The following is an 11,214-nucleotide window of genomic DNA, read 5'->3' as shown; positions in this document are numbered from 1 at the left end:
TTTCTTTGTTCTGGATGAAGAGGGGTCCAGGTGCTAGCCTACTCTCAATCCAGCTTCTTAATAAAGGCTTTAATTATTAATATAGTGCTGTGGTTGATCTCCCCTGGGACAACAGTGTGGGGCAGTTTTACCCTGTCATATAGGGGCACTATGGATCAGAACTGATTAGACAGCCCACAACTACGGTTACTTGGATTTAATGTACTCTACGTTTTCCCTGATTATAGAACTCTGTTACTTAAAGCTACAAATTCTCTCAATTCTGCTTCAGCTGCTTCCATAAGCTTTGATGTGCTATGCCTTCATTTGAATCCAAGTCAAACTTAATTTAATTCATAATTTCTATTTTCCTTTTCTAATGTGTTCTTTGAGTTATTCAGAAGTGTGTTGTTAGACTTCCACACACAGAGGTTTACTGGGTTCCTTGGGGGAAGACGCACTCTGTATCATTTCATCTCTTTCGCCGGCATGGAGACTTGTTTTACGACCTGGAGTAGGGTCTCTCCTGATGACCGGTTCCCCTCGAGCTGAGAGTACTGGGTGGACGGGGGTTTATACGTGACTGATGTCGGTTGGTATCTTCACTGATTTTTTTCCTTCCACACAATTGTGGAATTGTGTTTTTCGCCTTTGGATTTTGTCAGTTTCCCTTTAGGTATTGTAGGGCTTCGTTTGCTTGTCTTTAGATACATGTTGTTGGCTCTCATTGAATCGACTCCTTCTCTGGGCAGCCCCATGGGGCAGGGCCGAATGGCCCCATGGGGCTGCCCAGACGGTAATCTTTCTGAGAGCTGACCACCAAGTCCTGGGGGGTGCTGAGTGGGTTTAAATCACAGCCTTGCACTTCTCAGCTGAGCGTTTCACCCCTGCAACCCCAGGGTGGGGGTGGGGGTGGGGAGGAGGTCACGGATGTTGTAGAACTGCTCCTGAGGGCTTTTGAGAATATAAATCTTTGTGCTGAAAGCCTCATCGTTCTCCCAAGGATCGGCTGTTGAGTTTGAACTGGCCACCTTGTAGTTCATCTATTATGCCACCAGAGCTCCACACCAGGGCGACATGTTTGTAACTTTTACATCTTCTGGCTGCACTGGTCCTTTTATTATTATAAAAGCACCCTTCTTTCCTCTAATAATATTCCTGTCGTGGTCTTTTATTATTTTTAGATATTCTTGTAAGCATCACAGTTGTGTTGTATTCTTGTTTGTACAGTGGCGTGGCTTGAACTGTGGTCCCCAAATGATAGATTAACATTCTAACCTCTAGTATCTGTGAGCATGACCTTATTTGGAAATAGGGTCATCACAGAGGTAATTAGTTACCATTCTGTCATGCTGGAGTAGGATGGGCCTTGATGTAATATGGGTGGTGTCCTTATTAGAAGAGACAGATTAGGCACAGGGGAAAGATGATTTTTCTGGTTTGAATGGTGTTCTTCCAAAACACAATTGGAATCCTAGCTCCTCTACCTGTGGATGCGACCCCCCTTAAGAGAGGTGGATCATTGTCACGTTCATGAAGCCAAACCCGGCTGGGCTATGGCCTAAACCTAGTCTCTTAGGAGTTATGTAAAGAGGAGAGAAAAGCTAGCACAAAACCAGGTAGAAAGATGCCACGTGCAGATACAGATGCTAAGAGCAGGACCGTTTCCCAATGCTGATAGGGAGAGAAAGCCTTTTCCCTACAGCCAGTGCCCTGAATTCGGACTTCGAGCCTCCTAAATTGTGAGAAGATACATGTTTGTTCCTTACAGGCACCCTCGGTGGCATTTATTACAGCAGCACTAGGAAACTAAGACAATGAGCATGAAAAGACAAAGGCAGAGAGGAGAGTCTGGTCGCCAAGAACCGTCCCTGTGGCTGCATTGCTCAGAGTGGTCAGAACCTTGTTTGCACAGAGATGACCCTCGGACATCGCCATCAGGTACGTCTCCTGCCCTCGGCTGGCTGCCCATCCGCTTAGAACACTTTCAGAGCCGCAGCAGGTCTCTTTGGCTTTCGGGTTTTGCTCCCCCCTTATGCAAATTAGGAGCCCTGGTGGTGTAATGGGTTCTGTGCTGGCCTGCCAGCCTCCAGGGGAGCGGTCTCAAACCATGGGAGAGAGATGAGACTTTGTACCCCTGTCAAGCGTACGGGAGGGAGGGGCAGGTCTGCTCTGTTCTGTCAAGGCTCCTTGAGGCCAAATGGACTCTCGGGCAGTGAGTTCTGGTACTCACGCAGGTTTCCAGCCAGCACTGGAGAGAGTCGTTGCTACCCAACCCTTCTATGACTCTCGTTTCCAAGGGCTTCTCGTTCAGTTTCTGGCTCCCCTTCTGCCCATAAATGGAGGCCACAACTTCAAGTCAGGAAAGCTGCAGTTTTCACTTCCTCACTAGGCTGAGACCACAGCCTTGAAGCTGCTCCACCGCAGGTTCTCAATGCCTCACCCCCAAGCCCAATTGGCTACTTCGAACTGGCCAGGCTGCTGCTGGATTCAAGTCCACCATTGTCTCCACTCCGGCCTCAGCTGCATTTCGGGGCCAGTAGGATCCCCTAACAAGACGACCACAGACTCAGAGCCATTTTACATGGTAGCAGTTTGATTGTTGTTGTGTGTAAACACGTCTCCATTTTTTGTCTGCCTGTGGTCATTTTCCAAATAATGGGAATGGTCCTTTGGGGGCAATGTTGCATCATTTTATCCTTGCCTTCTCTGCGGGGAACTTGCCCGACTTGCTCCCTTAAGCGGATGTTGGGCTGGTTGACTTTGGGGTTCTGTCCACTCGCGTATTCTCTGCCCCACCACTTTTGATTTTGGTCAGAGGTGTACTGGGGTGCAGAGGCCAGGGTAGCGGCTAGAAGGAGAGCTGTGACTTTTGCATAAGTCACCTCGAATGTGTAAAAATAAGTGGGGAGCCAGTGAGGCGGAACCCTGAGCTGGGAGTCCCAAGGCTGGGGGTTGTATCTCAGCCCAGGCCGAGGGGCCCTCTAGCAGGTTCCCCAACAAAGCTCTTTGGCAAGAAGCACCAATGCCTCTCTTAATGCATCTCCCTGCTCCCCCCCCCCCACCCCCCGCCCCTCTGGCCCCCTCCCACCTCCCCTGGCCTCTCTCAGGACCACTGTGCCTCAGAAGGAGAAAATGGTGGGAACCCGCTTCCACTTCTGCGCACCCCTCTGGGACCCACAGCAAGACCACTTCTTGGTTTCTTTCCACGTGCGCTGCTGGGATCCCTTCTGGGTTTGAGGTTTCTGCTTTTATTTTTCCCACCCTCTCTCAGTTGCAGGTGGCAGACATAAAGGTGGGGCTTTCTCCAGACCACACAAAGGTTAGGGTGCCTGAAACTCTGCCCCCTCCAAACTCTTACACACACCCCTTTACCTCCAACCTTGAATAACTGAGCCCAAGCCCAAGGGCATTGGAGTCCCTTCTTAGGAAACAGGGTTGCCAGCATCCTAGGGGCTTCTCTACCACCCCAGGCAAATTTACAATCCATACACGTAGTCCAGGGGCCACATGCTCAGGCTGCAAGGATAAAACATCAGCGGCAACTCAAGCACCGTCACAAGATCCTGTCAATTAAGTCTTCGGCCCAGGAGTCTGCCTCTGAGAGGGGTCCAATTCTGAGTCAAAGCTGCATGCACAGCCACTCCCAGGTGGGGCTCATTGCTCCCTCCTCGCGCGAATGCTGTGTCTGCTTGAGGCTTCCGCGGCGGCCCAGACCAACGCCAAGCCCACTGCCATTGAGACCACTCATGGCCGCCCCAGGTGTTCTAGAGCTGCATGGCTCCGTGGTGTTTTCTGGGCTGTACGCTGTACCAGAGCAGAATGCCAGCTCTTTCTTCCAAGGAGGCGCTAGATGGGTTTGAACTGCCAAGTGTTGTGTTAAGAGTCAAGTGCAAACCACGGGTGCCACCCGGAGCGCTCACTGCACCCCATGTAACTATCTGTTTCCTGGACCACCTTAGGCTGAGCCACGCAGAGAAACACTGCTGTGTCTCCAGCCTTCCGTGTTGTGCTGGCCACAGAGAAAGTGCTCGGGAAATGCGGGAGGTTCATGGAGTTGAAGTCCACAAAACTGGCTAATCGAATCTCGTGTCAATATCGTGTTTGTTTGCTTGTTTTTAACGGGTTTATTCACCCATAAATCACACGCCATACCATTCGATGATTTGAACAGATTAAAAGGCGCTGTGCAAACATCACCACCAGCCCCGTGCATAACCTGCGCTTCAGTTTGTGCTCACAGTTGTTAGTGCCCCCTTCCCTCCTAACCTCTCCGCTCACAGCTGGAGAAACTACGAATCTATTTACTGTCTCTATAAATTTGCCTCAATGTCTTTTTAAATCATAAATTTAAGGAGTTTGAGGACACTTTCAACTTGTATTTGATGCTGAAGTTCAACTATGGGGTGTCAGCAGGTGTCTAAAATAATAAATTAGTAAGAGTTGCCACACACTAAAAATGCCCAGTATTCTGGGCCTAGTGCTGGACACTTTGCTACCATGATGAAAGAAGATAAAGACATTTTCACGGTTAGATCTTGGCTTTAGATTGGACAAGTTAACAGCGCCATATTAACATTGAATTCTAAACATTATATAGAGTTTAAAAACAAATATCTGTGGTGTTGAGTAGATTCTGACTCATAGCAACATACATGACAAAGGAGAATGCTCATGAGGTTCCCATGGCTGTAATCGCTATAGACGTCGATCTGGTGGTGCACTGGGTCAGCACTTGGCTGCTGGCTGACAGGTCGCCAGTTCAAACCCACCAGCTGCTAAGCAGGAGAAAGATGCGACAATCCGCTGTTATCATGCTAAATACTGAAATACAGCTTTTATACCCTCGAATCCACCTAGTCTCACAATCGCCCTTGATGCGGAGAAGCTGATTTTTTTCTACTGTGACTTAAAACCCATGACCTCTACCACTGGAACAAGCATTTATGGAAAACACTGACTTACCAGGAACTCACAATGGACTCTTGTCTTGGTTCTAAGCTCTGGGGAGGGAAATTCCTCAAGGAAGCTAAGATTGTGCATTGTGCTCCAGGAGGAGAAACGTAGCTGATTCCCACACACCGCACAGGCAGAAGACCTCGCCCACTGGTTTCCTCTAGACCCCTGATCAGGGAGCAGCAGCCCGGCGGTGCAGCAATCCAGTGAGTGTCCAGCTGGGCTGGCAAGTCGCCTTAATAGCATCTCCGTTCCACTCAGTTTTTCTGCTTCCTTAGCTCGCCTCGCGTTCTAAATGACCGTCATGGTTCTGCTCCTTTGGGATTTCCTATCTGTGTGGAATGACACTCTTGAAGAAGCTCTGAGGTGAACGTCAACTACGTGAACTATTGATTAGAATGAGTAGAAGAATCAGGGTGTGTAAGTTATGGTGCCGGCGAAGAAGATTGGAAGTACCATTGACAGTTAAAAGGACAAACAGAACTATCTTAAAAGAACTACAGCCAGAATGCTCCTTAGAGGCAAGGATGGCAACACATTTTTAAAATTGTTTTATTAGGGGCTCATACGACTCTTATCACAATGCATACATACATCAATTGTGTAAAGCACATTTGTACATTCATTGCCCTCATCATTCTCAAAACATTTGCTCTCCACGTAAGCCCCTGGCCTCAGCTCCTCATTTTTCTCCTCCCTTCCCACTCCCCTCTCCCTCATGAGCCCTTGATAATTTATAAATTATTATTTTGTCATATCTTGCCCTGTCCGACGTCTCCCTTCACCCACTTTTCTATTGTTTGTCCCCAAGGGAGGAGGTTGTATGTAGATCTTTGTAATCGGTTCCCCCTTTCCAACCCACCCTCCCTCTACCCTCCCAGTATCACCACTCTCACCACTGGTCCTGAAGGGATCATTCACCCTGGATTCCCTGTGTTTCCAGTTCCTATCTGTACTAGTGTACATCCTCTGGTCTAGCCAGATTTGTAAGGTAGAATTGGGATCATGAGAGGGTGGGGGGGAGGAAGCATTTAGGAACTAGAGGAAAGTTGTATGTTTCATCATTGCTACATCGCATCCTGACCGGCCCATCTCCTCCCTAAGACCCTTCTGTAAGGGGATGTCCAGTGACCTACAAATGGGCTTTGGTTCTCCACTCTGCACTCCCCACCTCATTCACATTGATATGATTTTTTTGTTCTGATGATGCCTGATACCTGATCCCTTTGATCACCTCGTGATCGCACAGGCTGGTGTGCTTTGTTGGGTTTTGTTGCTTCTGAGCTAGATGGCCGCTTGTTTACCTTCCAGCGATGGCGAGACTCTGTCTTGTGTACTTTGGACACGTTGTCAGGAAAGGCCAGTCCCTGGGGAAGGACATCATGTTTGGTAAAGTGGAGGGGCGGCGAGAAGGAAGAGGACCTTCCACAACGAAGATGGACATGGTGTGTGCGATAATGGGCCACCGTGAGAGCGACAGGGAAGAACGCACCAGGCCGAGCGGTGGTGTGTTCTGCTGTTCGTGGGGACGCTGGGAGTCAGAACTGGCTCGACGGCAACCACATGGGTTGGAGCGTGTCCCCTGAAAGGGTATGCCCAAGCCCTAGCCCCCAGAATCTATACATGTGCCCGTGTTTGGAAACCGTGTCTTTGCAGATGGACTGAGTGAAGTGGGGTGAAAACATGAGATCATCCTAGTGCCAGGTGGGCCTTAATCCAGTATGACTGTGGTCCTTGCTAACGAGACAGGTACAGAAGCAGAATAGTTACAGAGACTGGAGTGGTGCTCCCGCAAGCCAGGGAACACCTGAGATTACTGGAAACCGAGCCAGACAAGGAAGGCCCCACCTCTGGAGCCTTCAGCGAGAGAGTGGGCCTGCTGATACTCTCCATCTGTGGTTTGAAATCACTTGTTTGTGGGCTTTTATTATGGAAGCCATCAGAAACGAATACAAGTAGCTTTGTTTTTTATTAATGAAGAAATAGCAATTAGTGAGAACCTATCCTGTGCCCACTGTCCCACTCAGTGCCCACAGTAGCCCGCGAGTCACTTACCATCAGCACAATTTTAGAGAGGAGACTTCTGTTGGAATGAGGCTAACGGCTCATGCCACAGCCAAAGCTTTCCCACCCTACCTGGCAGCAGGCAGTACCTGGCAGAGTGAACTGGAGGGGCAGTGGCTGTGCGGTGGGGGACTTGTCTCCTTCCATGTGGGAACACTGGACTCGGTTCTCAGCCAAGGCCATGCGCGCGCAGCCACCACATGCCTCTCAGTGGAGCTTGCTTGTTCATCGGATGCTGAACAGGTGTCGGCGGAGTTTCCAGAATCAGGCAGGCCAGGAAGAATGTGCCGGGCTCTGCTTCTGCTGATCGGACCGCGAAACCCCGGTGGATCCCAGAGGCCCCGTCTGGAAGCCGTCACGGGGAAGGAGCAGGGTGACTGTTCTGTGCGGTTCTGGCCATGGGGTTGCCACGAGTCCACGGTCCACTTGACAACAGCTGACACCGAGTGAGCGTGGAGGTTTGTTGACTCTGTAAGACCCCAGCCATGCTGTTAAACCAAACCCCACGAGGAAACTCTCTGGCAGCAGAGGGGTGTCTCCACCAACTTGGCCGTGGGCCAGGAAAAGGCCGGCTGTGGTGGCTCTTCCTCGGGTCCTTTCCTTGGACAGAGGGACCCGAGGGACCCGGTGAGCCCCACAGAAGCTTTGGAAAGCCCCAGGCTGGAGGGCGGGGCTCGTGTTGAACACTGAGCTTGCTGCTTGGGGACAGCCGGCAGAGCAGTTCTGCTCACAGACCAGGGAACCTGCCACCTCTGTCTGTGGCCACAGTTGGCAGGAAAGCCCGGGCCACACACGGCGTGCGACGAGAATTCATCTGGGAACTTGCTTTCTCCTGAGGATTGCCGCAGGAGGTGCTGGTTGCCCTGAGAAGGCCCTTCCACCATGAGGGCTGTCAGGGTGTGAAGAGCTATGGGTAAGGATCCCTGGTGGTGTGGGAGTGAACACTTGACCGCTAAGCAAACAGCGGTTTAAAGCTGCCAGCCTCTCTGTGTTTCTGTAAAGCTGTGCAGCCCTGAGATGTGCACTCCTAGGCAGTGCTGCCCTGTCCCAGAGGCTGGCAGTGAGTCAGAATTAGTTCACCAGTGAGTTTGGGTGGATGCCACTAAGGTACTGTCAAGGTAGGACCTGGCCCTTTGGCTTCGGGGACCCTCTGAGCTTGGCAAGCTCTAAGGTGGGCAGCGGGAGAGCTGGGCAGGAGCATCGCTTTGGGGATGGTGACTGGAGGAGGAATCAGCGTGCTGTCGGAAGTCCTAGACAGGGTGTCCATGAGTCAGAAGCAGCTCTATAGCCATGGGTTTGGGGCCCAGGCAGTGAACAGATGGCTCCATCATGTGCTCATTGTTTTTGCAGAGTTTGTTTTCATTTTACTTTTTCTAATGTACAAAAATATGTCCATCTAGAGCAGATCCTGCTGCTCGGGCCACAGTGAAAGGAAGGGGGCAGGTGGTGGGGAGGGAGAGGGGGCTGATGCTCGGCTCTGGCAATCACCCACTGCGGGCCGGAGGCAGGTGAGTCAAGCTCTCTATAAAAGTAGGTATGCGCGGCCAGCACGCTGGAGGGGCAGCCCTAATTGATGGGCGTCCCGGAGCAAGGTCAATGGTTGGCTGTCGCGGAGTGTGGCTGCTGGCTTTTGTGTGGTTTGTTGTGTAATGAGGTGGTTCCATTTTTTCAGACATTCAGGGTGGGGGCGGGGGCCAGGTTTCAAGATGACCTTCGGGGCTGAGAGTTGTTTTGCTGAGAAGGGCCTTTTGTGAAAGGAAAACAAGACAAGACAAACAGCTGGTAACCTATTTTGAGAGGTGTTTCTTTGTTCCCCCAAGTTCTTGGGCTTTGACGACTTCCCAGCCACTTTCTGGTTGGCCAACAATGTCGCCCTCTACGACTCTCATTCCCAAGGAACGAGAGACTTGTTGTCATTGGGCTTCTGTGGTCAGACAGAAGGGTGCTCTATCATCTATGTAGATACTCTTCCCTGTAGGAGACAGAGCTTAAATCCTCTCCCTTCAGGATTTAAATAGAATCTGGAAAGGGAAAATTGCAACCGTGTAGTGGAGAACCCTCGCAGACATCACCTTAACCGCGTGGACAAAGCTGACATCGCCGGCGGTCACGTTGCTATTGTGTCACTCCGGCTCTGATGCCACTGGAAAGCGATTTCATTCTGTAGCATTCCTCCCCCCAACCCCAGACCCCCGCCACCTTAGCAGCGGCTAAACCCAAGTTGAGGAAGATGCTACAAAATACTTGACTTTTAACCCATCCAGATCGCAGAGCAAGAAAAGACTGAGGAGTCACAGGAAACTCAGGACACATGAGAGGAAAATGCATTGTGGTGTCTTGGATGAGCTCCTGAAATGGGGGGAAACGGGGGGGCAGTGGGTCGTTTGTAGATCAGTTCACAGGACAGTGTCAGTGTTAACGTCTCCCCTTTGACGGACCTGCCACAGTGAAGTAAGATGCGCACACTAGGAGAGCCTGGGGGAAGGGTTTCTGGAGCATCTCTGTTCTATCTTGGTCACTTTCTGAAGAGCGTAACATATGTATGCCAAAATAAAATGCTAAAATAAGCATCCTCGTCCCATCCTGGAGCAGAAAGGGTCAAAATCCCTGTGTTCCTGGGAAAACTGCCAAGGGAGGGGCCCAGTGATCCCCACCGTCTCATGGACTATTCCAGAACTTAGCAGATCATTAGTACTCTTGACCATTCTCACGCCAGCCCCCATCTCAATCCGGGATCTCCTTCCTCCAAACCCTTGCCTCGTGGACAGGTCTTTTCACGGGCCTGTGTCCAGGCAGCCCGCGTCCTTGAGTCCGCACTCTGTTAGGAGGCCGCTGGACCCATCGGCTGGCCCAGTAAAGCCGACGGCATCCTTCTCCGTTCCTCACCCTCAGGCTGGCTCACCCAACCGGAGCCTTCCTGGATGAAGATGGGAGGCAAGTGCAAGGCCAGACTCCACATGGAGTACAAGGGGCTCCCAAAGTTTGGGAGTGGGAAATGCCCTTATCTTTTCATCCTCTATCTCCATGTGAACGTTTTGAAGCCCCCATGTCTACCTCCCACCCAGGTGGAAGCTGTCATCCCCTCAGCTCAACCAACCACACAGAATCTGTGACCTAGCAAGTAGCTGATGAGTAATGAGCTTCCTACTGAGTAGGAAAACACTTCCTACTGAGCCAGGCTTTTGTCTGAGGGGTGTAGGAGAAACCTCAAAAGGCAGCACCTCTTTGAGCGACAGCCTGGGTCCTCGAGATGGCTGCGGTGGGTCCCAGGATGTCAGTGGCCAGCATCCTTGCTTGTCAGGTCCAGGTGTTTCTGACTCCCCATCTCCTCCCAGCTTCACCACCAGGCCTCGGCAGAACAGGTGTGTCCTTGTTCAAAGGTGATGCTGCAGACTGATTAGAGAAATACTTTCGGAAGCAGATGAAAAGATGGCAGAATTATGAAGTTGTAGGAAGATAGCACTTAGATGAAAATCACAATCCTGAGATGAAAATCAAAACGCAAAGAGTTTGATTACACCGGGGCCTGAAGTACCTTTAGCGTCACATCCTCGCTGCCAACCCACAGGCTTTGGCTACACCAGACACCGTGCTGCCTGCCATTCCTTTCCCACTGTCTCATGGGGCCAGTGCCTCGTATTCCCTCCCACATCCGTCGCTGTGTTCCCATAAACCTCCCGGTAGTGTCTACAACCCCGTGGTAGTGATTTGCTGGCGGGCCTGCCTCCCGCCCTAGGTCTACGCTCGTAGCCCTGTGACCTTGGGCAAGTTACCAAGTCTCTTCATACTTCTGTCAGATAATAATAGTTTGGCCTCTCTATATAGAGTTAGCCTTGCTTCAGGTAGGTTAATTATACCTTCTGAGTCTCTATTTCTTTATTGGTTGATAATAGCACATCGCAGGTTGGGAGAATTAAATGCCAAAGCCCTAATTCTCTGGTGAGTTGAAATTGAAGAGCACACAATATTCCCATTCTTCTAGAACCTACCAGATTCTCCAATGGGAGGTGGTAGGGTACAGAATAACTCCCAGGGAGTGCGAATAGTCTGAAGAGGCACGCAGAATATCACAATTTCTTTGGCTTATTTTTACTCCTAATATTTATTTGGAATTTTTTGTTTAAGGAGAGGGTGATTGTGTTATGTTTCTCAAAAGAGGACATGAATTTTATGAGACTGAGAAGCATGACTCTAGCTAGATGTGTGGGATCCAAC

At 50.5% G+C, this 11,214-nt stretch overlaps 1 protein-coding gene across 2 annotated transcripts in view; it reads left to right on the top strand.

Annotated features, from left to right (window-relative positions):
* The first annotated feature begins 1,774 nt into the window (after positions 1-1,774).
* BLK (BLK proto-oncogene, Src family tyrosine kinase) overlaps positions 1,775-11,214 on the top strand; it is a 92,967-nt gene continuing 83,527 nt past the window's right edge. For both annotated transcript variants that reach the window (XM_004707640.2, XM_045286748.1), the window contains exon 1: positions 1,775-1,920. The gene's annotated coding sequence lies outside the window, so the exon portion shown is untranslated. The remainder of the gene's footprint in view (positions 1,921-11,214) is intronic.

The sequence above is a fragment of the Echinops telfairi genome, unplaced genomic scaffold (assembly GCF_000313985.2).
Source record: "Echinops telfairi isolate 266 unplaced genomic scaffold, ASM31398v2 ScPeMD7_9;HRSCAF=40, whole genome shotgun sequence".
In the NCBI taxonomy this organism is placed as follows: domain Eukaryota; kingdom Metazoa; phylum Chordata; class Mammalia; order Afrosoricida; family Tenrecidae; genus Echinops; species Echinops telfairi.
This window is presented reverse-complemented; position numbering and strand designations above follow the sequence as displayed.